Source organism: Pseudophryne corroboree, chromosome 1 (assembly GCF_028390025.1).
Source record: "Pseudophryne corroboree isolate aPseCor3 chromosome 1, aPseCor3.hap2, whole genome shotgun sequence".
NCBI classification, from domain to species: Eukaryota; Metazoa; Chordata; class Amphibia; order Anura; family Myobatrachidae; genus Pseudophryne; species Pseudophryne corroboree.
The window spans coordinates 914,227,894-914,254,973 of record NC_086444.1 but is presented as its reverse complement, the minus strand read 5'-3'; the positions used below and the strand labels follow the sequence as shown (position 1 = coordinate 914,254,973).

Sequence of the window (27,080 nt, the reverse complement as noted above, 5' to 3'; positions counted from 1 at the left end):
GGTAGTACTGAGATGTTGTAACATCAGGTGGGGGTAATATGCAATATAGTGAAGAGATAGGTTTCAGAGAGAACGTGGAAGTTTGAAGGTTTGCGGAGAGTCTGCTCAGATGGGGTAGGGATTTCCAGAATCATTGAGCAGCACTGGAGCTGTATTAGATCCAGGAGTGAAAGGCAGGCAAAGCATTAGTTAGATACAAATGTTTGAGAGTGTGAAAGAGAGTTTTTCAGGATGAGATCAGGAATGTATAAGGTCAGGGTAGGTAGTTTGAATTAGATTTTGGAGTGTATGGTCAGCCAGGATGGGGACGGAAGATAGAGTGGAGCAGTGTATGGTCAGCCAGGATAGGGACGGCAGATAAAGTGGTGCAGTGTATGGTCAGCCAGGATAGAAGATGGAGTGGTGCAGTGTATGGTCAGCCAGGATGGGGACGGAAGATAGAGTGTAGCAGTGTATGGTCAGCCAGGATAGGGACGACAGATAAAGTGGTGCAGTGTATGGTCAGCCAGGATAGAAGATGGAGTGGTGCAGTGTATGGTCAGCCAGGATGGGGACGGAAGATAGAGTGGTGCAGTGTATGGTCAGCCAGGATAGAAGTTGGAGTGGTGCAGTGTATGGTCAGCCAGGATGGGGACGGAAGATAGAGTGGAGAAGTGGGTATAAAGCAATGACAGAACCAGATAATTCTACTTAGCTTTTCTTTGCGGTTACTGCAATGATTTCTTCTCTGTACGTATAATTTTCTCTTGTTTTGGATGTGAATGAGCAGCACAAATAGCCAATGAATAACCAGGGATATAGAATTGCTAACATGACCTCTATCAGCAGAACACTTTTTTGTTTTCTGAATTTAGTGCTGGTGTGTATTTAGTATTTACCCATACATTTCTGTGGTTTCTGATTAAATCCTCATTAGGACAAATCCACTTGGGGCCAGTTAATAATGGGTATAGTCCTTTTTCCTTATTATCCTAACAAATAATAGTTTCACATCTTTCACCTGGTTGGTATTTGAATTAGCTCCTTCACTCTTGCTTGTGATCTTTCAGTATATTGTTTGTATTACTCTTGGGCATACTTAACATATAATTCCTTATTTAAATATTATCTATAATAAAGTGAATATTTGTCCAAGAAATGTGTCTGTGCTTTTGTTTTATTATTGTGACCCCAGAAATACCTCCTGTAGAAGCTTCTGTGAGTTCAATTTGCCGTTTTTTGTCTTTCTAGTTTTTTCACAATTGGAGGGGGAAGGACAGTCTGCAGTAACATCAAAGCACTTAGATTCAATTCACTGAAACTTCCATCAGATACTGATTTAACACATTAAATAGTAGCACTAATATGTCTCTACCTCTGCCATTGGAGTCAGTGTATTACCATGCCCAGGGCCGGTGCAAGGTTTCTTGGCACCCTAGGCAAAATTTCTGACTACTGCCCCCCAAAACCATCAATTACTCACTTTCCCAGTCACTAAGGTGAAAGTACATAGGTGGCGTCTTATATGTTTCCCAGCCGTCTGACTGCATTGAGTATAAGGATGTATCTCTCAAAGACATCCTTAATTATTTGATGGGTACACCTAGTGGCACACCCTTCCCAAATCCTGGCACCCTACCCAGCTGCCTATCTCTTTCTATTTCATTCATCTCTCATACATACATACATACATACATACATACATACATACACATACATACACTGTCTCTCTCATATACAGTATATATTCATACTCTGTCTCCCTCATTCCTTCACATCTCTCTACTTTTTCTCTGTCATTGTCATTCTTGCTCTCTTTTACACATACAGTATACTATCTCCCTTTATTTCTGCCACACACATCTCTCTTTCATTCTGTCTCTCATACATACATACATTCTGTATGTGTGTATATATATATATATATATATATATATATACACATACACACACACACACACACACACACACACACACACACATCCATACACTGTCTCTCACATACATGCAAACATACATACATGCATCCATTCACTGCCTCTATCATACATACACTGCCTCTCTCATACATACATACATACATACATACATACAAACATACATACATACATATATTTACTGACTCTCTCATACATACATACATACATACATACATACATACATAGCCTCTCTCATACATACATACATACATACATAGCCTCTCTCATACATACATCCATACACTGCCTCCATGCATACATACACACATCCATCCATCCATACACTGCCTCTCTCATACATACACACATCCATCCATCCATACACTGACTCTCTCATACATACATACATACATACATACATACATACATAGCCTCTCTCATACATACATAGCCTCTCTCAAACATACATCCATACATACATAGCCTCTCTCATACATACATCCATACACTGCCTCCATGCATACACACATATATCCATCCATACACTGCCTCTCTCATACATACATACATACATACATACATACATACATAGCCTCTCATACATTCATACATACATACATACATACATACATACATACATATCCTCTCTCAAACATACAGCCCTACACTGCCTCCATGCATACACATATATCCATCCATACACTGCCTCTCTCATACATACATACATACATACATATACACACACACACACACACACACACACACACACACACACACACACACACACACACACACACACACATAGCCTCTCATACATACATACATACATGCATGCATACATAGCCTCTCTCAAACATACATCCATACACTGCCTCCATGCATACACACATATATACATCCATACATTCTCTCATACATACATACATACATACATACACTGCCTCTCTCATACATACATACATACATACATACATAGCCTCTCTCATACATACATACATACATACATACACACACACACACACACTGCCTCCATGCATACATACATACATACATACACACATCCATTCATCCATACACTTCCTTTCTCATACATACATACATACATACATACATACATACCCTCTCTCAAACATACATCCATACACTGCCTTCATGCAAACACACATATATCCATCCATACACTGCCTCTCTCATTCATACATACATACATACATACATACATAGCCTCTCTCATACATACATAGCCTCTCTCAAACATACATCCATACACTGGCTCTATACATACACACATATATACATCCATACACTGCCTCCGTACGTACACACATATATACATCCATATACTGCCTCTATACATACACACATATATACACCCATACACTGCCTCTATACATACACACATATATACATCCATACACTGCCTCTATACATACATCAATATATACACACTGTCTCCATATATACACATATATATACATCCATACACTGCCTCCGTACATACACATATATATACATCCATACACTACCTCTGTACATACACACATATATACATCCATACACTACCTCCATACATACACACATATATACATCCATACACTACCTCCATACATACACACATATATACATCCATACACTACGTCCGTACATACACACACATATACATCCATACACTACGTCCGTACATACACACATATATACATCCATACACTACCTCCATACATACACACACATATATATCCATACACTATGTCCATACATACACACATATATACATCCATACACTACCTCCGTACATACACACATGCATACATCCATACACTACCTCCGTACATAACACACATATATACATCCATATACTGTCTCTATACATACACACATACATACATCCATACACTACCTCCGTACATAACACACATATATACATCCATATACTGTCTCTATGCATACACACATATATACATCCATACACTGCCTCTATACATACACACATATATACATACTATCTCCATACATACACACATATTTACATCCATATACTGTCTCTATGCGTACACACATACATACATCCATACACTGCCTCTATACATACACACATATATACATACTATCTCCATACATACACACATATATACATCCATGCTGAACATACATCCATATATACATACTGTCTCCATACATACACACATAAATCCAATCCCCCTCCTCCCCCAGCCAGTGCACACTCCCCCCAGGTTGTGACTTTAGGCAGCCACTAGTCCGGGTTGGTTATGGTTAGAATCAATCAAGTTGGGTTCCCCACCATAACACAGGTGCGGCATCTTACCACTGGCCAGGATGCTGTGTAGGATTACTGCTCCCTGCTGCTGCCACCCTCTTCTGGCTCATGGTGCCGCCTGGGCTAGCGCTGCTGGTGGGGAGTCACTGCTCCCGTTGCTGCCGCCGCCGCCTCCATAGTGCGCTGCAGCTGCTGATGGGCGGGCCGCGGGAGACTGCTGCTAGCGAGGGGCGGGGGCGGGCGGCTGCTGCATAAATGCTGTCACTTGTCCTCAATTCCCTCTACAGATCTATATGAAATAAAAACGATGCTGTGGGTTGCGGGAGAAAGTGGCGCCGTTCATCCCTCATTTTATAGGTGTGCTGCTAAGTACCGCCCTCCAGCGGCTGGCGCTCTAGGCAGCTGCCTAATGGTAGCGCCGGCCCTGACCATGCCCCTTTTCTCACTGCCAAGTGACATCCTGCATTGCCGAAATGTAGTAGACAGGTACTGGAGAGGTGTTACAGTAACTAACCCCACCAGTGACTTTTGTTCTGCCTGATCCACTTCAACTTGGTGCTGACGAGATGCACATCAGTGACGTGTGGTGAGGCGAGGCAGAGGCTTTACATCGTAATGTACACGCCAGAGTTTGAACTATGTAAAGTATATGAGAAATACAAAGAATATATAAAATTAATCTTTGTATTATTCCAATCATTTTTATAGTCAAAACTAAAAACAAAAAAAAGCCCATGACAGGTGAGGCGCCTATCTTTTCCGCACATCTCTGATCAAAACTCACCAAATTTCCAGCAGTATATACTGCTGCACATGTGTTTAATGTCCACATGCATACTTTAGCTCATATATTGTGTGTAAATCTGTCTCTTGCACTAGCCAGTGCCTCCTGAGCCATTTACCTCACCGCACATCCCTTGTGCACATCAGTGACGTGCGGTGAGGTCTTTGGCTTGGGAGGCATAATAATATATATATATATATATATATATATATATATACACATATATATATATATATACATATATATATATATATATTCACATCAGATCATAGTCCATTTTTGCACCTCCCTGCAGCCCATCGTAGGTGTGCGCAGCTAATTTTATTAGGGGGTGCTCTGCCAGAGAGGCGTGTCTAGCACAGTCTTTTGTGCATGTCTAGCACCGCCCACCACTGTTTTACATTCTCTCAGTAAAATCACATGGCTTAATCTAATTTCTCCCTAGTTCCTAATATTACAAGTAGATATAATACACCCCAGGGAAAAAAAATTAAACATAATGGTGCGACCACTGGCTGGTACGAACTATCTGCTACGGCAGGGGTGGGCAACAGGCGGCCCGCGGGCCGGATGCGGCCCGCGGACCGATCCTGCCTGGCCCGCTGTGCCCCACCAGAGTGCAATGACAAGCGGCCCGACATGCCGCTTGTCATTGCACTGCTCTCAGACGTGGCGCCGCTGAGGAAATCCCGGTCACGTCACAGGGTCAGCTGACCGGGATTTCCTCTGTTATCATGCGCTGGGAGGCACGGGGGCGGGCACTGCTGTGAGCAGGAGCGGCGGCCGAGAAGCGGCGGCGAGTGAGGAGAGGAAGCGGCGGGCAGCGAGCGGGAGAGGCCACATCAGCAGTGACTCCGGCCGGCAGCAGCGCAGATCATCGGACAGCGGGGATCGTCTGCCACTGTGACAAACAGGTAAACCCCCTGTCCAGCCAGCCCCTGGATCACTGCTTAAGCTGCCATGTAGGTTTAGGGATGGGGAGGGAGGGGAGTTAAAAACTGCAATATGGGTTTAGGGGAGGGGGGGGGGACAGGGGGTAGGGGGTCTGCCGTAATGTGTAAAAACGGGACGCTGTCTGCCGTAATGTGTAAAAACGGGGGCGATGTCTGCCGTAATGTATAAAACGGGGGCGCTGTCTGCCGTAATGTATAAAAACGGGGGCGCTGTCTGCCGTATTGTGTAAAAAGGGGACGCTGTCTGCCGTAATGTGTAAAAACGGGGACGCTGTCTGCCGTAATATGTAAAAACGGGGACGCTGTCTGCCGTAATGTGTAAAAACGGGGGCGCTGTCTGCCGTAATGTGTAAAAAGGGATCTCTTTTTGAGTATTTTGTGTGTGGCCCTCGAATATTCGCTGGAAGTGTTAAGCGGCCCCCCAGCTGAAATAATTGCCCACCCCTGTGCTACGGCATAACCCTGAGTCCTAGCTGCCGCTGCACCCTATCGCTGCTTACACTTTCCCAACCTATTCCTGACCCAGTGGCGGAACTAGCGAGTGATGGGCCTACGTGCATATGCATTCCCCTCCCCCTGCCCCCCATACACTCCCCACCCCTTGCAACCCCCAGCACCTACACCCTGATTTTGATTACAGCACACGGTATGAGCCGAAATTCACATTACGCCACACAGTATGAGCCGAAATTCACATTACGCCACACAGTATGAGCCGAAATTCACATTACACTACACAGTATGAGCCGCAATTCACATTACGCCAAACAGTATGAGCCAAATTCACATTACCCCACACAGTATGAGCCGAACATCACATTACCCCACACAGTATGAGCTGAATTCACATTACGCCATACAATATGAACAAAAATTCACATTACCCCACACCGTATGAGCCAAATTCACATTACCACCTACAGTATGAGCCGAAATTCACATTACGCCACATGGTATGAAACAAAATTCACATTACGCTACACAGTATGAGCCGCATACCAGAATAGGCCCCTAAACGCACTCCAAATACAATGCAAGCATTTGATCATCATGTGGGTTATGTAATAGGGTCTGAGTTCTCAAATGGTTTTGACACTTGACACAGGCCGGACAGAGCCCTCACATCGGGACAGGTGTGTGTGTGTGATGCCGCTATCAGGAAACTGTTACTGCAGCCCAATGTTACTGCAATGTTACTGTTACTGCAGTCCAATGTTCTTGGTGAGAAGAGTTACACATGATTTAAATTAAGCTGGACACTTGGAGGGTGGTGACAGGACTGTGGTAATGTGTTGTAAACGTGTGTCGTCGCCCCCCCCGTTCGCACGCCAGTGCAGCCCATCCAGCTGACCCCCTCTCTCACCTGAGACGCTGCTTCTGCTGCTGGCTAGGAGGGTGGAGGAGCAGGAACTAGACTGGAGAGTGCTGGCCACCGCCGCCGCATACTCTCCAGTTCCGGGCTTCCCGGGGCCGCCGCTGCTTTACCGTAGTGACCCGGGACAGCTCACACTAACTGCCGGGTCCCGCCTCCGCTTTTCCCACCGCCTCTGGGTGATTGGACCAGCGGATCCACCACTGGATCCGCTGTCCAATCACAGCTGTCATGCCTGAAAGCCCATCCCAGGCTGTCAGCGAGGCACTTGTATTAGTGCCGCTGTCCCCTTTCTTTCTAATGGGCTTTTAAAGCCCAGTGTTAGGCCCCGCCCCCCGCTGCATCCCCGTTTTCACTGCGTACGGGAGGCACTTGTTATGAGTGCCTCCCAAAGTAATTTTATAGGCTAACTTCATTAGAATAATATTAAGAAGATACATATGACACAGAATATGTGTCTTATGTATCTTCTTAATATTATTTTACTCATTAGTGACAGGGGAGGCACTGCCTCCCCTGCCCCCCCTGACTGTACGTCCCTGGTGCACATGGCCTTGTTTTTGCAATACCGCAAGATCTCATTCAGGATGTCACATGCATAATGATCTTCTGGTAGGTGGCAGGACGGGTAAGTATCCATAGCGCCATCCTCACAAGGTGCTATGTATCATTTGCCAATCAACAAAAACATCAGCTTGTTGTCACTTAGTGAGAGCCCATAACGTTTCAGCAAAGGTAACACAAAACTAAGTTTAAAGGGGGTCATTCCGAGTTGATCGCTAGCTGCCGTTGTTCGCAGCGCAGTGATCAGGCAAAATAATCGGCTGTTCTGCGCATGTGTATGGGCCGCAGTGCGCACGCGCGAAGTACTTTCACACAAAACTATGCAGTTTTACACAAGGTCGAGCGACTCTTTTCAGTCGCACGGGTGATCGGTGAGTGATTGACAGGAAAGGGGCGTTTCTGGGAGGTAATTGACCGTTTTCTGGGAGTGTGCTAAAAACCGCAGGTGTGTCAGAAGATAACGCAGGCGTGCCTGGGGAAAGGGTCTGGGACTCCAGGTCGACAACAAAAAGGTCGACACACCATAGGTCGACACCAATTGGTCGACACACCTTAAGTCACATGGACAAAAGGTCGACATGGACAAAATGTCGACAGGAACAAGGTCGACATGGAAAAAGGTTGTCATGAGTTTTTTATGTTTTTTTGGTGTAGTTTTCTTCGTAGAATGACGGGGAACCCCAATTAGTGCACCTCGTTCGCTCGCCATGCTTTGGGCATGGTGCCTTCGCTCCGCTTCGCTCTGCACAGATTACCGTTCCAATCGTAGTCCACGTGGTTTGTTAAGTATGAAGAGGTTCCAAAAAAGAAAAAAATTGCGAAAAACTCATGTCGACCTTTTTCCATGTCGGCCTTGTTCCTGTCGACCCTTTGTCCATGTCGACATTTTGTCCATGTCGACCTAAGGTGTGTCGACCAATTGGCGTTGACCTAAGGTGTGTCGACCTTTTTGTTGTCGACCTGGAGTCCGGATACCCTGGGGAAACGGGGGGGGGAGGTGGCTGGCCGAACGCAGGGCGTGTTTGTGACGTCAAAACAGGAACTAAACAGACTGAAGTGATCGCAAGGTAGGAGTAGGTCTGGAGCTACTCAGAAACTGCATGACATTTTTTTCGAGCAGTTCTGCTAACCTTTCGTTCGCAATTCTGCTAAGCTAAGATACACTCCCAGAGGGCGGCGGCTTAGCGTTTGCACTGCAGCTAAAAGCAGCTAGCGAGCGATCGACTCGGAATGAGGGCCAAAGTGAGAAGAAGATGGCTGGATAGTAATAAAACTCCATAGCAACGTCTTTTATCCAGAGCTACCGAACCAAATTATTTATCATACCAGAAGGAAATAGCATCATTATACAGTACTTTCCGAAATAGAGCTCATCAGTACCATATTTAATGGCAAATAGGCATGTTTGGGTCCAGGGGCGTCGGAATGGGGGGGGGGGGGGGGCAAGGGGGCAGCTCGCTCCCCCCAAACATGAGAGAGGCGCCATCCATCCCCTGCCTGTGTAAGCCACCGCCGCCGCCACCAGCTGCAGAGGAGCCGCTGTGTAGTGTTACTGCTACTGCTGCTTGTAACCAGGTCCCCACCACCCAGGCCCCAAGTGCGCAGCGCGGGCTGCGGCAGAGCCGACCCTAGGCATAATAGGCAAATGCGGCGTACGGGAACTGGGCGGCCGCCGCCGCGCGCACGGGTAGGGGAGGAAGATCAGTGATTACCTTATCACCAGCAGCTGGGGGCGGAACGGGGAGCCGTGAGTGCGTGACAGAGAGTGGGGGCGGGTTCTAGCTGTGTGCACTGCTGCCTGTTCCCTCTCTTTCTCCTGCAGCTCAATCACAATCTGAGGTGAGCAACCTGCCTCAGCATATTCTCACTGTAGCTGAAGCCTGTGTATGTGTGTAAGTCAGTGTGTGTCTGATGTTATATACCCTACCAGGCTCTAATGTGCTTGTAACCAGGTCCCCCCCACCCAGGCCCCAAGTATGTGTGTTCCCATGTCCCTCATTGGCCCCACTATGTGTGTCCTCATATCCCTCACCCGGCCCCCAGGATGTGTGTCCTCATATCCCTAACCCGTCCCCCAGGATGTGTTCCCATGTCCCTCAACTGGGCCCCAGGATGTGTGTCCCCATGTCCCTCACCCGGCCCCACTATGTGTGTCCCCATGTCCCTCACCCGGCCCCCAGTATGTGTGTCCCCATAACCCTCACCCGGCCCCCCAGGATGTGTGTCCCCATGTCCCTCACCCGGCCCCCAGGATGTGTGTTCCCATGTCCCTCATCCGGCCCCACTATGTTTGTCCCCATATCCCTCACCCGTCCCCCAGGATGTGTCCCCACGTCCCTCAACCGGCCCCCGGGATGTGTGTCCCCATGTCCCTCACCCGGCCCCCAGTATGTGTGTCCCCATATCCCTCACCCGGCCCCCAGAATGTGTGTCCGCATGTCCCTCACCTGGCCCCACTATGTGTGTCCCCATGTCCCTCACCCGGCCCCACTATATGTGTCCCCATATCCCTCATCCGGCCCCCAGGATGAGTGTCCCCATGTCCCTCACCCGGCCCCACTATGTGTGTCCCCATATCCCTCAACCGGCCCCCAGGATGTGTGTCCCCATGTCCCTCACCCGGCCCCACTATGTGTGTGCCCATATCCCTCACCCGGCCCCAGTATGTGTGTCCCCATATCCCTCACCCAGCCCCCCAGGATGTGTGTCCCCATGTCCCTCACCACGGCCCCCAGTATGTGTGTCCCCATGTCCCTCACCCGGCCCCCAGTATGTGTGTCCCCATATCCCTCACCCGGCCCCCAGGATGTGTGTCCCCATGTCCCTCACCCGGCCCCCAGGATGTGTGTCCCCATGTCCCTCACCCGGCCCCCAGAATGTGTGTCCGCATGTCCCTCACCTGGCCCCACTATGTATGTCCCCATGTCCCTCATCCGGCCCCCAGGATGTGTGTCCCCATGTCCCTCACCCGTCCCCCAGGATGAGCGTCCCCATGTCCCTCACCCGGCCCCCAGGATGTGTGTCCTCATATCCCTAACCCGTCCCCCAGGATGTGTTCCCATGTCCCTCAACTGGGCCCCAGGATGTGTGTCCCCATGTCCCTCACCCGGCCCCACTATGTGTGTCCCCATGTCCCTCACCCGGCCCCCAGTATGTGTGTCCCCATAACCCTCACCCGGCCCCCCAGGATGTGTGTCCCCATGTCCCTCACCCGGCCCCCAGGATGTGTGTTCCCATGTCCCTCATCCGGCCCCACTATGTTTGTCCCCATATCCCTCACCCGTCCCCCAGGATGTGTCCCCACGTCCCTCAACCGGCCCCCGGGATATGTGTCCCCATGTCCCTCACCCGGCCCCCAGTATGTGTGTCCCCATATCCCTCACCCGGCCCCCAGAATGTGTGTCCGCATGTCCCTCACCTGGCCCCACTATGTGTGTCCCCATGTCCCTCACCCGGCCCCACTATATGTGTCCCCATATCCCTCATCCGGCCCCCAGGATGAGTGTCCCCATGTCCCTCACCCGGCCCCACTATGTGTGTCCCCATATCCCTCAACCGGCCCCCAGGATGTGTGTCCCCATGTCCCTCACCCGGCCCCACTATGTGTGTGCCCATATCCCTCACCCGGCCCCAGTATGTGTGTCCCCATATCCCTCACCCAGCCCCCCAGGATGTGTGTCCCCATGTCCCTCACCACGGCCCCCAGTATGTGTGTCCCCATGTCCCTCACCCGGCCCCCAGTATGTGTGTCCCCATATCCCTCACCCGGCCCCCAGTATGTGTGTCCCCATATCCCTCACCCGGCCCCCAGGATGTGTGTCCCCATGTCCCTCACCCGGCCCCCAGGATGTGTGTCCCCATGTCCCTCACCCGGCCCCCAGAATGTGTGTCCGCATGTCCCTCACCTGGCCCCACTATGTATGTCCCCATGTCCCTCATCCGGCCCCCAGGATGTGTGTCCCCATGTCCCTCACCCGTCCCCCAGGATGAGCGTCCCCATGTCCCTCACCCGGCCACACTATGTGTGTGCCCATATCCCTCACCCGGCCCCAGTATGTGTGTCCCCATATCCCTCACCCGGCCCAACTATGGGTGCCCCCATATCCCTCACCCGGCCCCAAGGATGTGTCCCCCCATGTCCCTCACCCGGCCCCCAGGATGTGTGTCCCCATGTCCCTCACCTGGCCCCACAATGTGTGTCCCCATATCCCTCACCCGTCCCCCAGGATGTGTCCCCATGTCCCTCAACCGGCCCCCAGGATGTGTGTCCCCATGTCCCTCACCCGGCCCCTAGTATGTGTGTCCCCATATCCCTCACCCGGACCCCCAGGATGTGTGTCCCCATGTCCCTCACCTGGCCCCCAGGATGTGTGTCCCCATGTCCCTCACCCGGCCCACAGGATGTGTGTCCCCATGTCCCTCACCCGGCCCCACTATGTGTGCTCCCATATTCTTCATCCGGCCCCCAGGATGTGTGTCCCCATGTCCCTCAACCGGCCACCAGGATGTGTGTCCCCATGTCACTCACCCGGCCCCCAGGATGCGTGTCCCCATATCCCTCACCCGGCCCCCCCAGGATGTGTGTCCCCATGTCCCTCACCCGGCCCCACTATGTGTGTCCCGATGTCCCTCACCCGGCCCCACTATGTGTGTCCCCATATCCCTCACCTGGCCCCCAGGATGTGTGTCCCCATATCCCTCACCCGGCCCCACTATGTGTGTCCCCATATCCCTCACCCGGCTCCACTATGTGTGTCCCCATATCTCTCACTCGGCCCCCCAGTATGTGTGTCCCCATATCCCTCACCCGGCCCCCCAGTATGTGTGTCCCCATATCCCTCACCCGTCCCCCAGGATGTGTGTTCCCATGTCCCTCAACCGGCCCCCAGGATGTGTGTCCACATGTCCCTCACCCGGCCCCCAGTATGTGTGTCCCCATGTCCCTCACCAGGCCTTACCATGTGTGTCCCCATATCCCTCACCCCGCCCCCCAGGATGTGTGTCCCCATATCCCTCACCCGCCCCCCCAGTATGTGTGTCCCCATATCCCTCACCTGTCCCCCAGGATGTGTGTCCCCATGTCCCTCAACCGGCCCCCAGGATGTGTGTCCCCATGTCCCTCACCCGGCCCCACTATGTGTGTCCCCATGTCCCTCACCCGGGCCCACTATGTGTGTCCCCATATCCCTCACACGGCCCCCAGGATGTGTCCCCATGTCCCTCAACCGGCCCAGGATGAGTGTCCCCATGTCCATCACCCGGCCCCCAGGATGTGTGTCCCCATGTCCCTCATCCAGCCCCCAGGATGTGTGTCCCCATGTCCCTCACCCAGCCCCAGGATGTGTGTCCCCATGTCCCTCACCCGGCCTCCAGGATGTGTGTCCCCATGTCCCTCACCCGGCCCCACTATGTGTGTCCCCATATCCCTCACTCAGCCCCCCAGTATGTGAGTCCCCATATCCCTCACCCAGCCCCCAGGATGTGTGTCCCCATGTCACTCACCCAGCCCCCAGGATGCGTGTCTCCATATCCCTCACCCAGCCCAACTATGTGTGTCCCAATATCCCTCACCCACCCCCCAGTATGTGTGTCACAATGTCCCTCACCCAACCCCCAGGATGTGTGCCCCCATGTCCCTCACCCAGCCCCCAGGATGTGTGCCCCCATGTCCCTCACCTGGCCCCACTATGTGTGTCACCAATTCCCTCACCCACCCCCCAGGATGTGTGTCACCATTCCCTCCCAGACACCAGTATGCGTACCAGCATATCCCTCTAGGCCCCTATGTATATGTCACCATATCCTCCCAGGTCCCAGTATGTGTGCCACCGTGCTTTACCATGCCCCAGTGTGTATGTCACCATATCCCCCCAAGCTACTCTGTGTATGTCACCATCCCCCTCCCCAGGCCCAGAGTGTATGTCCCCATGCCCCTCAAAGGCATATGTGTGTATGTACCCCCCTTTCCATGTTCTAGGGTGCACCAGACAAAATCTTGCCTAGGGCATTAAATTGGTTAGGGCCGGCTCTGGGCAGTGCTGAAGCAGCCTGCGCCTGCCCCGTGTGCTCCGCCCCCACCTCATCTCCTGCAATGTCTGCGCTCTGCAGGGACGTGCTGCCACCGGTGACAACAGAGGTAAGCAGCAGTATAGCTGTTTGCCCGGGGGACTCCTTCCCCTCCCGGGGAAGCTCCCAATGTGTCTACAAAGTAATCTCTCCCAAGTGCAGCAGCAGCAGGTAAGAAGTGAGGGAGGGGGCAGGTGACAGTGACAGAGGGACAGGTGACAGAAAGGGAGGGGCAGGTAGCAGACTCATTCATCCCGCTGTTAGTAAACATAATACTTGGCTTTTGAAACTGTTTATTGTGTATTTGCTTAGTGACGGAGAACACAAAGAGCTGCACTTTATGGCCCCTTGCAAAACTGGCTTCAAGGGCTGTAAATTCTCACTGTTTCTGAATGAGCCATCACTTACTGAGCCTGCAGAGTTCTCATTCGGACTAGGGCCCAGATTTATCAAACCTTGGAGAGTGATAAATAGTATGGTGATAAAGTGCCAACCAACCAGCTCCTAACTGTCATCTTACAGGCTGTGTTTGAAAACTGACAGGTGCTGATTGGTTGTTACATTAACACCGTGCAATTAATCACTCTCTAAGGCTTGATAAATCTGGGCCTACGTGGCTCTGCCAGGCAAAATGTGTGCAAGGGGCTCTACCTGGCATGTGTATAATGAGATCTACCTGGGGTAATGTGTATCAGGGGCTACCTGGTATAATGAGCTCTACCTGGCGTAATGTGTATAAGTGGTTCTACCAGGCATAATGTGTATAATGGGCTCTACCTGGCGTAATATGTATAAGGTGTTACCTGTTATAATAGGCCCTACCTGGCGTAATGTGTATAAGGGGTTACCTGACATAATGTGTATAATGAGCTCTACCTGGTCTAATGTGTATAAGGGGTTTCCTGGCATAATGTGTATAATGGGCTTTACCAGGGGTAATGTGTATAAGCGGCGCTACCTGGCATAATGTGTACAAGGAGCCACTCCCTCCCAGCTAAGGTGGTCAGAAGTTAGGGGCGCCAAACTGAGATTTCATCTTCCCCCCACCCCCAACCAAAAAACGTTTTGACACCCCTGTTTGGGTCTATTATAATTAATGAAAGCCATTTAGTTTTTTCACAGTTGAAACCATATTCAACTGATATACAGTATCTGAGGTTTTACTTTCTCTCTGGCTACACTTTTCCCACCGTAGTTTGTCTGCAACTGTAATCTTGTCTTCAGGGGCGTATCTAGAGAGGAGGTGGCCTGTGTGCAGGCTTCGTCTTGGTCCCCTCCTCTCTAGCTAGCAGTGCTGTAGTTCTGGGAACTAGGGGTCCCTAGCGGCGTCCCAGAGCCTAGAGCTCTGGGATAATGGCGTGTGCACATTTTCCCAGTGAGTTTCTTACTGCTCATGCGTGAAACACCAGGAAAATGGCATTGTGCCATTTTCCCAGTGAAGTATTAAAAATAATGGGTGCAGGGTGTGAGGTATAGGCCACCCTGGACCCTGGGGGCCTGTATGTACATCACACACTGCACCTATTATAAATACGCCAGTTCGCCTCCCCCCTGTTAATTAGACTACTGAACATATGAACACACACCTTCCCTATACAAGCTGTTACAGTGTGCAGTATTTAAGAGGCTGAATTTCAGGACCTGCAATCAGGCCGTGGTCTGCCATTGTGAAAGCTGCATTCTAAGGATGTCATTCCAGGGATAGAGAGTTTTAACCGGAGTTTAAACTGTATTTGGACTGGATTTTACATCACTCTCTAATTTTAAAAATACCACAAGATCTCAAGCATTACAACCCCTGCATGCTGCTACTCCATTCCATCTCCTGCAACCTCACACATTGGCCTAAATGTATTAAGCCTTAAAAAGTGATAATGTGGAGACAGACACTGGTGTCTATTTACTAAGCCTTGGATGGAGATAAGTCGACAAAGATAAAGTGGCAGCCAATCGGCTTCAAACTGCCATGCTACAAGCTGTGTTTGAAAAATGACAGGAGACGATTGGCTGGTACTTTATCTCCGTTGACTTTATCTCCATCCTAGGCTTAGTAAATAGACCCCAAAGAGTGATAAATGACCATCCAACCAGCTTTTAACTGTCAACTTTCAAACACAGCCTGTGACATGGCAGTTACTGTAGGAAGCTGATTGGCTGGTCATTTATCACTCTTTGGCCGTATTCAATTCTCTTCACCCCCTTCCACACCTGTTCTGTTTCTGCTGAAGGGCGTTGTATAAATATTTTAGCTCGCTACCACCAGGGTAGCGAGGGCACCCAACCCTTTACGGAGGTAAACCTAATTACTATGGGCACAATATGTGCAATAACGGGGATCACTTTAGAAAGGAGATTGGGTGTGATATATCAGTTTAATACTGCCCTTTATCCATCTCCAATTTATCACTTTTTAAGGCTTAATACATTTGGGCCATTGTTGCTTAATATTGGCTATTAATACCACTGCATTCTGTCTTCACACATAATGAAGTATGGCATTTCTGTTACTAATCCATTTTATCACGAACCTCTATTTGCAATATACTGACTTTTTTGCATGTCTCGCCATACTGCCAACTCATGAACTACTCCACCGTCCCTCCCCTTTCCTCGTTCTTCCCAATCCTACTTACCCAGTATTTCCACCCATTTCAACCTACTGTACTGTACTTTTTATGTTCTGTTTAATTTCCCGCTGCATGTTACACTTCTATATGCTGCCCATCCTGTCCTGCCTGGTACTTTCAAGGGCAGGAAGAACAAACCGTTAAGATTTTTATGCAGTGGCTATCCTGTGAGTCACTTTTCATTTTGTATGTCTTATTACCATGTATTGCTTTTCGCACATTGTAATCAAAGAAGTGCGCCCAGCATGGCTGCCTCGCCAGGTACTCTATTGTGTAGAATGAAAAATGCATAGTTCTGATGATATTGCAAATTACTGTATGTGGGATGCAGTTAAGTTTCCAAACAGTCGGGATCCCGGTGGTCAAAATAAGTGCACACGGGACGCTGGGTCCAGGGGCCCACACTGGACACCCTGCGCCCATTTCAGAAATACTTACCCCTCTGGAGTCCCGCTTCATCGGCAGCAAAGCTGTACAAACCACCAGGAAAATGGTATGGTGGCCATTTTCCCAGAGACCTGTGTATGCACACTAGACTTGGGCAAAACACGTGGGTCTACAAATGACCATAGTGATCAGTGTCTGCTGCCCTGCTGGCTATTAATATGCCCCTGTACTCATGGTTTCTGTATTTTATGACAATCTGAACCCCTGTATTATGTTCTTATGATCTGTAAAGCATTTTGAGCCTTATTGGAGAAAAGCACTATAGAGATGTGTCCTCATACATCTAGCCTAAATACGCCATGCAGCGCGAGATGCTTGGCGTGAAATAGCCACCAGGTCCCGTGCAACTCTGATAACGTTGGGCATCTTTTTTTTGCCAAAAAAGCATATTAGTTGCAACACAATGTGACTAAGACGCATGAGGAGACTGTGCTGATTAATTTGATATATGACACTTGTATATCGTGTGTGACTAAGGCCCTCATTCCGAGTTGTTCGCTCGGTAAAAATCTTCGCATCGCAGCGATTTTCCGCTTAATGCGCATGCGCAATGTCCGCACTGCGACTGCGCCAATAAATTTGCTATGTAGTTAGGAATTTTACTCACGGCTTTTTCATCGTTCTGGCGATCGTAATGTGATTGACAGGAAATGGGTGTTTCTGGGCGGAAACAGGCCGTTTTATGGGCGTGTGGGAAAAAACGCTACCGTTTCCCGAAAAAACGCAGGAGTGGCCGGAGGAACGGAGGAGTGTCTGGGCGAACGCTGGGTGTGTTTGTGACGTCAAACCAGGAACGACAAGCACTGAACTGATCGCAGATGCCGAGTAAGTCTGGAGCTACTCAGAAACTGCTACGAGGTGTGTAATCGCAATATTGCGAATACATCGTTCGCAATTTTAAGATGCTAAGATTCACTCCCAGTAGGCGGCGGCTTAGCATGAGCAAATCTGCAAAAATCCGCTTGCGAGCGAACAACTCGGAATGAGGGCCCAAGTCTGTATACAGAACACAACAGGAAAAAAAGTGTGGTTGCTAGTGCTACATTGTATCACTTTGTACAGTAAGAATATTTTGAAACTCAGTCGCACACAGATATACAGTACAAGTGTCATATATCAAATTAATCAGAACAGTGTCCCCATGCATCATAATCATATTATGTTGCCAATAAGATGCATTTTCAGAAAAAAAGAGGCCTGTTGTTTGAAGATTCTCATGCAGCAAATTATTTATGAGGACATATCTGTATAAAATTCTGTATATTATTATGTATATTATTATTATATTTTATTACTTTAAATATGTGGACTTTTCTTTAAAGTTGTAATATGTAATTATATCTGATTGTTAGTTCAACTTAATTTCATTTCAGTTTATTTAATTTTCATCACTTGCTATACATCATTTTATACAAAGCTTTTTTTTTCTTCCAACAGAGTGTTAATCCCAGAAGCTTTGATTGCACCACTCAGGAGGGTCTGTCCATGCCAGGGACGTGTGGTGAGGTAAATAGCTCAGGAGGCACTGGCTAACCCCAGAGCAAGAATTCCATGCATTATATGAGCCAAAGGGTACATCTGGGCATTATACACAGGTGCAGCAGTATAAACTCCTGGAAATTTGGTAAGTGTTGATCAGAGATGTGCTGAAAAGATAAGAAGGTGAGGCACTGCCTCACCTGTCATAGACTTTTTACTCCAGAGTTTGGGCTATAAAAATTATTAGAATAATGCAAAGAAGGTATTTCAAACAAATTATTAGTATTTTTCATATACTTTATTCAGTCAAAAAACTCACCTGCCTGACCCCACCGCACGTCACTGGTCCATGCTGGTATCTGGTAGATACTGACTTAGATTTGAGCTACAAATCTAAGTAAATAAAACAACTCTGAATGTATATCCTTTCTGTGTCCTCAAGAGACGCATCCTGCAGGCTTCTCTGATCCGCTGCTGTGTTTGAAGATGCAGTATTAGCTTATTTGCATGAACATCGGTCATCTGAGTAACCCTCTGGTTACTCAGGATTGCTGAAAATTCATGCTACTGAAGCCAGTGAAGCTAGGTCCAAGGACACAGCCACTGGCTTCTGTGCACAAAGAATATGGGGCAGCTATGCCCCCATTTTCTGTAGAGCTGCCTTTTGCCACCACCAAATGTCAATCAATCTGCAGTGCTTGGAGCACTGTAAGCGATATTGCCGCCCCGGATCTGCAGATGTGCAGTGCGGCTTCTGCGCATTCACATATTTGAAAATATCGGAGATGTATATAAATATTGAGTTTACATACAGTACATCTTTGAATTAAACTCTACAGGGAATATGTGCTGTGCCTTGTAGAGTGATTACAGTTAGTGGTGATAAATAGACTACCAACCAATTTTTCAAACATACAGTAGCCTGTAACATGGCTGTTAGGAGCTGATTGGTTCGTACTTTCGGCTAGATGCATCGTCTCTTGGAAAGTGATAAAATAGAGAGTGAAAAAGTACCAGCCAATCAGCTCCTAACTGCCATGTTACAGGCTCTGTTTGAAATATGGCAGTTAGGAGCTGATTGGCTGGTCATTTTTTACTCTCAATTTTATCACTTTCAAAGCGATGATGCATCTGGCCCAACTGAATCTTTCTCACTCTCTAAGGCTTGGCACATCTGCCGTCATCAGTTCGATATGACTTGTGCTAACAATAATATACTGCAAATAGGGTGGCCAATCCCGGTCAATTTTTTCAATCCTGGGAATTGGGATTGAAAAATTAAAAATCCCAGCATTTCCGGGATACCCGGGATTGGTTCCCTTGCAATGTCTGCCACCACTGTCCCATGCTCTGCCTCACTGTACATGCCACATAATAACACCCTCATCTGACTGGGTGGGAGGGTGGGTCTACCTGCTACTAACTTGAGTGCCGGTGCCGAGGTCCGACCGGTGGCCGGTGTGCAGCTGTCTGAGCAGCATGACCTCTTACTTTATGTCACGCTGCGTAGTGTGCACAGCGGGGGGCAGGGGGAGGTGAGCAGGGTGAGCCGGGCAGCATCTGAGCCTCCTAAGGATGTTCAATGCTGCCCAGTTTTGAAAAAACAAAGGGGTTTCCTAATCCCAAAATCCCAGGGATTGGTAGCCCCAATCCCGGGATTGAACCCCGGGCAATTTTTGGCCAAAATCCCGGGTTCCCGCTAATCCCGATCCTGGGATTGGCCACCATAACTGCTAATCTGTGTGTATTTACTGTAGCAAATAAAATAGGGGAGTTTGTCATATTTTGATCAAAACATTAAGCTTGCAGACCATTGTCAACGTACTGTACCCCAATTTTCTGCAAGTCCCTACAGTACTTCATCTCACTCCACTTAATCACTCTCCAAGGCATAGGGCCTAATTCAGAGTTAGGCCAAACAAGTACAAAAGCATCGCACGGCAGCGATGCTTTTGTACTTTACGAGTAGCTCCCTACCTGCGCAGCTCCTGCATGCTGGCAGGGAGCTACTCGTCGCTGTCCACGTTGCATCGGCTGTGTGTGACATCATGCAGCCGCGCCCCGCCCCCAATATGGTACCGTGCCCCTAAAATGGCGGCCAAACGCCGCCGGCCCGCCCCCTCCCGCCCAGCGACTGCCTCTGCCTGTCAATCAGGCAGAGGCGATCGCAGGGCTGAGATGGCCATCGGCTGTCTGGCATGCACCGGCGCACTGCGCAGGCATGGCTTGCGCAGTTCAGACCTAATCGGCTGCTGTGCAAAAGCGCACAGCAGCGATCAGGTCTGAATTATGCACTTAGTACATCTCCCTGTAAATTTTAGTTTACTTTTGTACATATAAAAAGTTTATATGTAATATCTCTTATCTTACGTTATATGATGCATGTTATATGATGCTTTCTGGGTCAGATGCACTACAGCACAGATTTTCATCCTTTTACAACTCGCGGCACACTGAACAAGATTTCAATATTGCCAAGGCACACCATTTTTTTCAACTCAAATATAATGGTGATGCATGGTGCAGTTGTGTGTTCTAGAATGTCATGTCGCAGCTTCTCCATAGGTAACGTATGAGCCACATCTGAGAAAGCCAGAAGAGCCCAACACTGCCCGGACCCAAAATTAAAACTGGCCTGGCTCTGCTTCTATGGCGGCACACCTGGAGACTGCTCAGGGCACACTAGTGTGCCACGGCACAGTGGTTGAAAAACACTGCACTACAGTATATACTGTAGGTGCCTAGCCCATAACGTTGTGTGAGCTTCTTATATATACAGTATTTGTGACATGTACGCGTTAACAAGTTGTTTTCTGAAAATGTTTTTTTTTTCTATTTCAGTTCTCTCCTTTATGTTGTTACTTTCTGGGACTGCAACCAGTGAATTTTCGGTGCCTATATTTCCCATACAAAGGAGTCAGTTTGTAGTGTACAGTAAGTCTATTTTCATTTTAGATTGTATGCTTAGTGAATGCCTTCATGGCTGGGGTGCTCCCATATCTTGTGGTTATTTAATTCTTTGCTCCTCAGTTTTTGTCTCAATTACGTACATTTGAAAACATATGTTTAACTTTTCTCCAATGGATGGGATCTGTGGTTGGAGGGTATATTGGTCCTTGTAGTGCCATATTGGATAATAAGGGGGTGCCGCCAGATGAGTTGGCTCTCAGTTTAGAAATAAATAAATGTATGACCCAAAGTAGGTGTTATTTTCATGTAGTGTAGGACACCTCATGGGCAAACGCAGAATTTATAAGGGGGGGTTTCTGTGTGTGTCTTGCTATGTTGTTGCTGCAAATAACAGCATTTAATAGCAGCACTGCAATGCGTATGCATCATGGTATGCCGCGCTCAGTTGAAGCTAATGGATAGCGGTAACATGCATCCCACGTTAAGAATTACGCAATGTGGCAACAACATAGCAGGACACATCTATATACAATATTTACATGAACAGGATCCCGGCGGTCGATATACTGATGCCGGGATCCCGATGGAGTACACCATCCTGGCGTCAATGTACTGACGCCAAATAGGATGCCGGCATCAAAATACAGACAGCCTGTCTCCTGAACATCCACACAGCGGGACGCACTGGGGAGATAGGTTCAGGCAGCAGAAGGGGGGTTATGCTTAGATAGATAGATAGATAGATAGATAGATAGATAGATAGATAGATAGATAGATAGATATAGAATCCAGATTGAAAGATAAATGTAGAATCCCTAGAGAGAGAAAGAAAGAGACACTGTAGAGAGATAGAAACCCCCTAGAGAGAGATATAGACTGTAGATAGATAGAGACAGGGGGAAACCGAGTGAGAGAGAAAGACTGTAGATCGATTACACACAAAGCCAAGCTTACTCTTCCTCTGTAGGATCCCAGCTCCTGAGTGGAATCCTCTGTGTCAGGTCTCTCCCCCACGCTTCGTGCTCCTGCCCCTGAGCTGCATGCCTCATGTCAGCTCTGCGTTCAGTTTGTGGCTGCGCTCAGCAGGGACGACTTCTTGCAGTTGGGACAGAACAAATGGAGATGGGGGCCTCTAGAAACACCCGATAGCACTGCACTCGGCAGTGGCACAAATAGATAGCTGCTTTCTGTCAGCTTCCGGCTGGCTCATAACAGCCGTCCTAAGGTCAGATATGCAGACAGAGTGTCTGCCAGCCAGCACTGATCAGGGGGGGTTTCTGGGTACTCAGAAACCCCCCCTGCGTGTGCTACTGCACCTTGTTGTGGTTGGTGGTTTATCAGATGTTTGCAAATGTATGTAACTGAGATCTCTGCATTACTATTATCATGTACTGTAGGACTTATGTCTCTTTTGCTAGTCTATTTGTGTGTGCAGGGGGATTTTTTTCCTTTTTAGTTTAAACTAACCCCATCCCTTACCTGCACCTGTGATGGACCAATAAATTGATTTGTGCAATTAACATTCTGTGTCTCAGTATGCCCTTATTGTTTATATGATTGCTAAAGTATGTACTGTCATGGCTGACCCCCAAGGGAGTATTATATATATTTTTTTTTTTTTGGATCTGGACATCTCTGGTTAATGCCACTACCAGCCATGATAAATATATGTATCTGGCAGTCAAGCAGAATTCTAATTTGATACCATCTGATCTAAGTGTTTGAGGTCAAGTTATGCTAAACTGAATCCCCAAGATGAATTATCCTCTTAGTTTGTTTCATTGGGCCAGTGTCTTCACGGGCACTTTTGTGGGGGGGGGTTTGGGGACATGTACTAAGCAGTGATAAAAGTAGAGATTTGAGCCAGTGGAGAAGTTGCCCTTGGCAACCAATTAGCTGCTCTGTATACTTTTATAGTATGCAAATTATAAATGTTACGTCAATGCTGATTAGTTGCTATGGGCAACTTCTCCACTGGCTCAATTCACTTTTATCACTGCTTAGTACATGTCCCCCTAAGGGGTCTATTTACTAAGCCTTGGATGGAGATAAAGTCGCTGGAGATAAAGTACCAGCCAATCGGCTCATAACTGTCATTTTTCAAACACAGCCGGTGGCATGGCAGTTAGGAGTCGATTGGCTGGGACTTGATCTCCAGCCACTTTATCTCCATCCAAGGCTTAGTAAATAGACCCCATCATCTGTAGCGGCATTCCCTTTCTTGTCCAACTGTTTATATAAGATTATTTCTATATATCTTCCTAATTAGGTATATATTCACTGGCAGTTGCTCCACTCAAAGAATCGCTACATCTAGATGGTAGTCCTCTGTTCCACATACACTTATTTTTGTTTTTTATTTATAGTATGATGTTCAAATAAAAATACTCAATTTAAAAATTAAATACTGGAATTGGGTCCTTTACGTTTTTTTTTTTTTATACTGGTGCAATTATGGTCATTCAGCCAAATCAAATTAACTCGAAGAAACAAAAAAAGATGGTTTTGGTGAGGTTTTGCTGTCTAGCACAAGCATCCATCTGTAACATTTGGCTGCTCAGCGTGGTATTTGCAAATTTCTAACAATTTCATACACAGATCAGAAAATCAAGCCCAGAAAGAATAAAAATGAACAGAACAAAAGGTGCCATGGAAAAATATCTGTATGCCTACCACGCGCATTGTAACTGAAACGTCTTTGCCTTTTCTCACTGAAAATGGAATTGTCAGCACCTTTAACAAACTTATTTTATCCAAGAACACGCATATTCGCATCTGGCTGTTCCACTGTTATATAGTTCAAGAAGAGCATAAATTAATATGGTAACCTGCGTTTATAAGATTAATGTGACCTTCTGATTAAAAGGAAAAGTGACTTCTGTGTGTATGAAGCCGAAGTAATACACGAACAAGCATGATAACAGCCTCTGGTGCAAATACAGAGCTGGCAGTCACCATTACATGCATTATACTATACTCTGAAGTGCCAAAGTCATGGGACAGCAGTATGGAAAGCTAATGGTAGATGTTTGTTAAGGTGCTTCTACTTCTTTCCATTCCAGCATAACAGCATTTCCGCTACACTACTGGGTTGAGTCACTGCTACCAAAGAAGTTCCACATCCAAAAGATTTTAGCCCAGAATTTAACCCTATATTATAAATGAATCAAAACTATTAAATCGTGCTGCAAAATATATGTTCCTGACATGTGCAACCAGGGCAGTAAAGAGCCTGGATGGGCCCAGGTACTTTTCAGAGGGCGTGTCCTAACCACGGGAGTCGTGGCCCTGCACACTTACAGAACAAAATAGTACTTTAAGCACCTCCCTGGCCACACTGGAGCTCAGCTGCTACAAAGTAAAGGAGGGGGGGGGTGTACTTGGAGTCCCCCTTCATCAGGCCTGGGCCTGGGTAAATAGTACCTGCTTACTCCCCACACCACCCAGGGCCGGCAACAGAAATTTTGGGGCACAGTACACGTATTTCTCTGGGGCCACCCCCAATTAATTCCTCTCAACACACTCACATATATGTAAGTATATGCATATTTACACACACACGCACACACACACACACACACACACACACGTATACACGTATACACATATATTTATACATATATACATATAAATACACACACACACACACTGAGGGTGCCAGGACCCAGGAGGAACACACCACAGTCAGGGGACAGCAGAGGGGCTGTGGGTGGCGGCTGCTACTGTCAAGGTGTGCCCAACAGGAGGTGATTTTCCTGGGCTCAGGGATGCTCTGCTCCTCAACGGCACAAGAAACAGCATGGAAGGGCTGGAGCAGCATCATGCGTTACGACATCGGTAGTACAGGAGGGGTCACCGAACCAGACCAAGTGAGAGGGTAACAAGGGGGAAGGAGGGGGAGTATAGATGGTGCGGACAGTTAATTGTTTTTTTTCCCCCTTACTTAATTGGCAGGTGGAGTGGGCAATGTATAAAGTATTTACAGGCACTCCAACACCTATTTTTTGAGTCCCTCTGCATCAGGGCCCCTCTGAAACATGGGGACCGGTATAGCAGTCCACTTTGACCCCCCCTGTCACTGGCCCTGACCCCACCAACCACACCACTGTGTGCAACCAGAGGCCCAAAGGTTACATGTATGTGCTTGTGGGATCCATTCAATTTGCAGACTGTCGGGATCCCGGCGGTCAGTATACCAACCAGGTTTTGCCTTGTAAACATTTGATGCTTTAAAAAAAACGTATGAGTTCAGCCGGAGTCTTGAAGATCTGGCTATCTCGCAAGCCTTTACATCCGTCCCCAGGTCTCTGAAAGTTGTGAATGTCATAAGAAAAACAAAGTAACAACTGGTAGTAGATTACATAATTATTTCTAACTTACTCATAATACAGCATGTAGGGCCTAATTCAGCATGACTCTCTATTCAGAGAAATTGCAGTTGTCTGAGAGTAGAAAGGCACAGCCCCGACAGGAAAAAAAAACCTCATGCAAAATTGCAAATGCATCGCAGATCGCTATCCACTCGCAGATGCATACGCAATTCCCGGAACATCTAAGAAACTTTGCCGTCTGAGCGTATGCACCGCAATGCGCAGGCGCGTCGTACGGGTCCAAAGCAGATCGTTGCTGGGCGATGGATTTAACGAAGAATCCATTCGCACAGCCGATCGCAAGGAAATTGACAGGAAGAGGACGTTTGTGGGTGACAACTGACCATTTTCTGGGAGTGTTTGGAAAAACACAGGCGTGTCCAAGCATTTGCAGGGCGGGTGTCTGACGTCAATTCCGGGACCAAAAAGACTGAAGTGATCGCAAGTAAGTCCAGAGCTACTCAGAAACTGCAAAAAACGTTTTTGTCCCGCTCGGCTGCACATGCGTTCGCACACTTGAAAAGCGAAAATACATTCCCCCGTGCACTGCGACTATGCGTTTGCACGGCTGCTAAAAGTAGCTAGCGAGCAATCAACTCGGAATGAGGGCCAAAGTACCAGCCAATCGGTTCCTAACTGTAATTTTTCAAACAGCCTGTGGAATGACCGTTAGGAGCCGATTAGCTGGTGCTTTATCTCCACTGACTTTATCTCCATCCAAGGCTTAGTAAATAGACCCCTAAGTTACATAGTGTGTTTTAGTGTCTATAGATTAATTCTATAAGCTACTGGTTTAATAATGCACAGCTATAAAATCTGCAGAGAAGGGAACACAAAATGTGGTTTTAAGAAGGAAGATGTTTGACCAAGGCTGGTCTGTTACCCAGTGCAACCAAGAGAAACAGTACTACTCCACAGGTAGTCATAAATACAATATACTGTAGTTCAGAGACACTGTACTATGTTGTATTGGAAAATATATATGTTGGACTGTAATATATTTAATAGAAGCCATTTGTTTGAAATACATTGTAATTTCTTTTTAAAAAAAATTATTGGGAAAGTAAGAGAATGTTGAACTATGCTACCAATAATATTAAACAGATTTCCAGACTTGTAAAGCAATATGTTTTTCAAGGTGTTTTATTTCTCACAGGGTTGATAGAAATGTATATGTATTTTATTGCTCTTTAATTATTTTTACATTTTCTTATGTTGCATTTTTTTGTATAAAAGCAAAGCCATGGGAAACTAAAGTACTGCAATCAAGAATCTAAATTAATCCATTTTTATTTGAAAACTTTTGACATATAGTCATCAGCAGGATAATTATGA

General features: G+C 47.6%; 1 long non-coding RNA gene across 1 annotated transcript in view; it reads left to right on the top strand.

Moving 5' to 3' along the window:
* Positions 1 to 26,751, top strand: part of LOC134966855 (uncharacterized) — a 46,401-nt gene extending 19,650 nt beyond the window's left edge. The window contains exons 2-4 of the long non-coding RNA XR_010188721.1: positions 18,424 to 18,492; positions 21,307 to 21,399; positions 23,974 to 26,751. This is a non-coding gene — a long non-coding RNA (uncharacterized LOC134966855). The remainder of the gene's footprint in view (positions 1 to 18,423; positions 18,493 to 21,306; positions 21,400 to 23,973) is intronic.
* Positions 26,752 to 27,080: the final 329 nt, after the last annotated feature.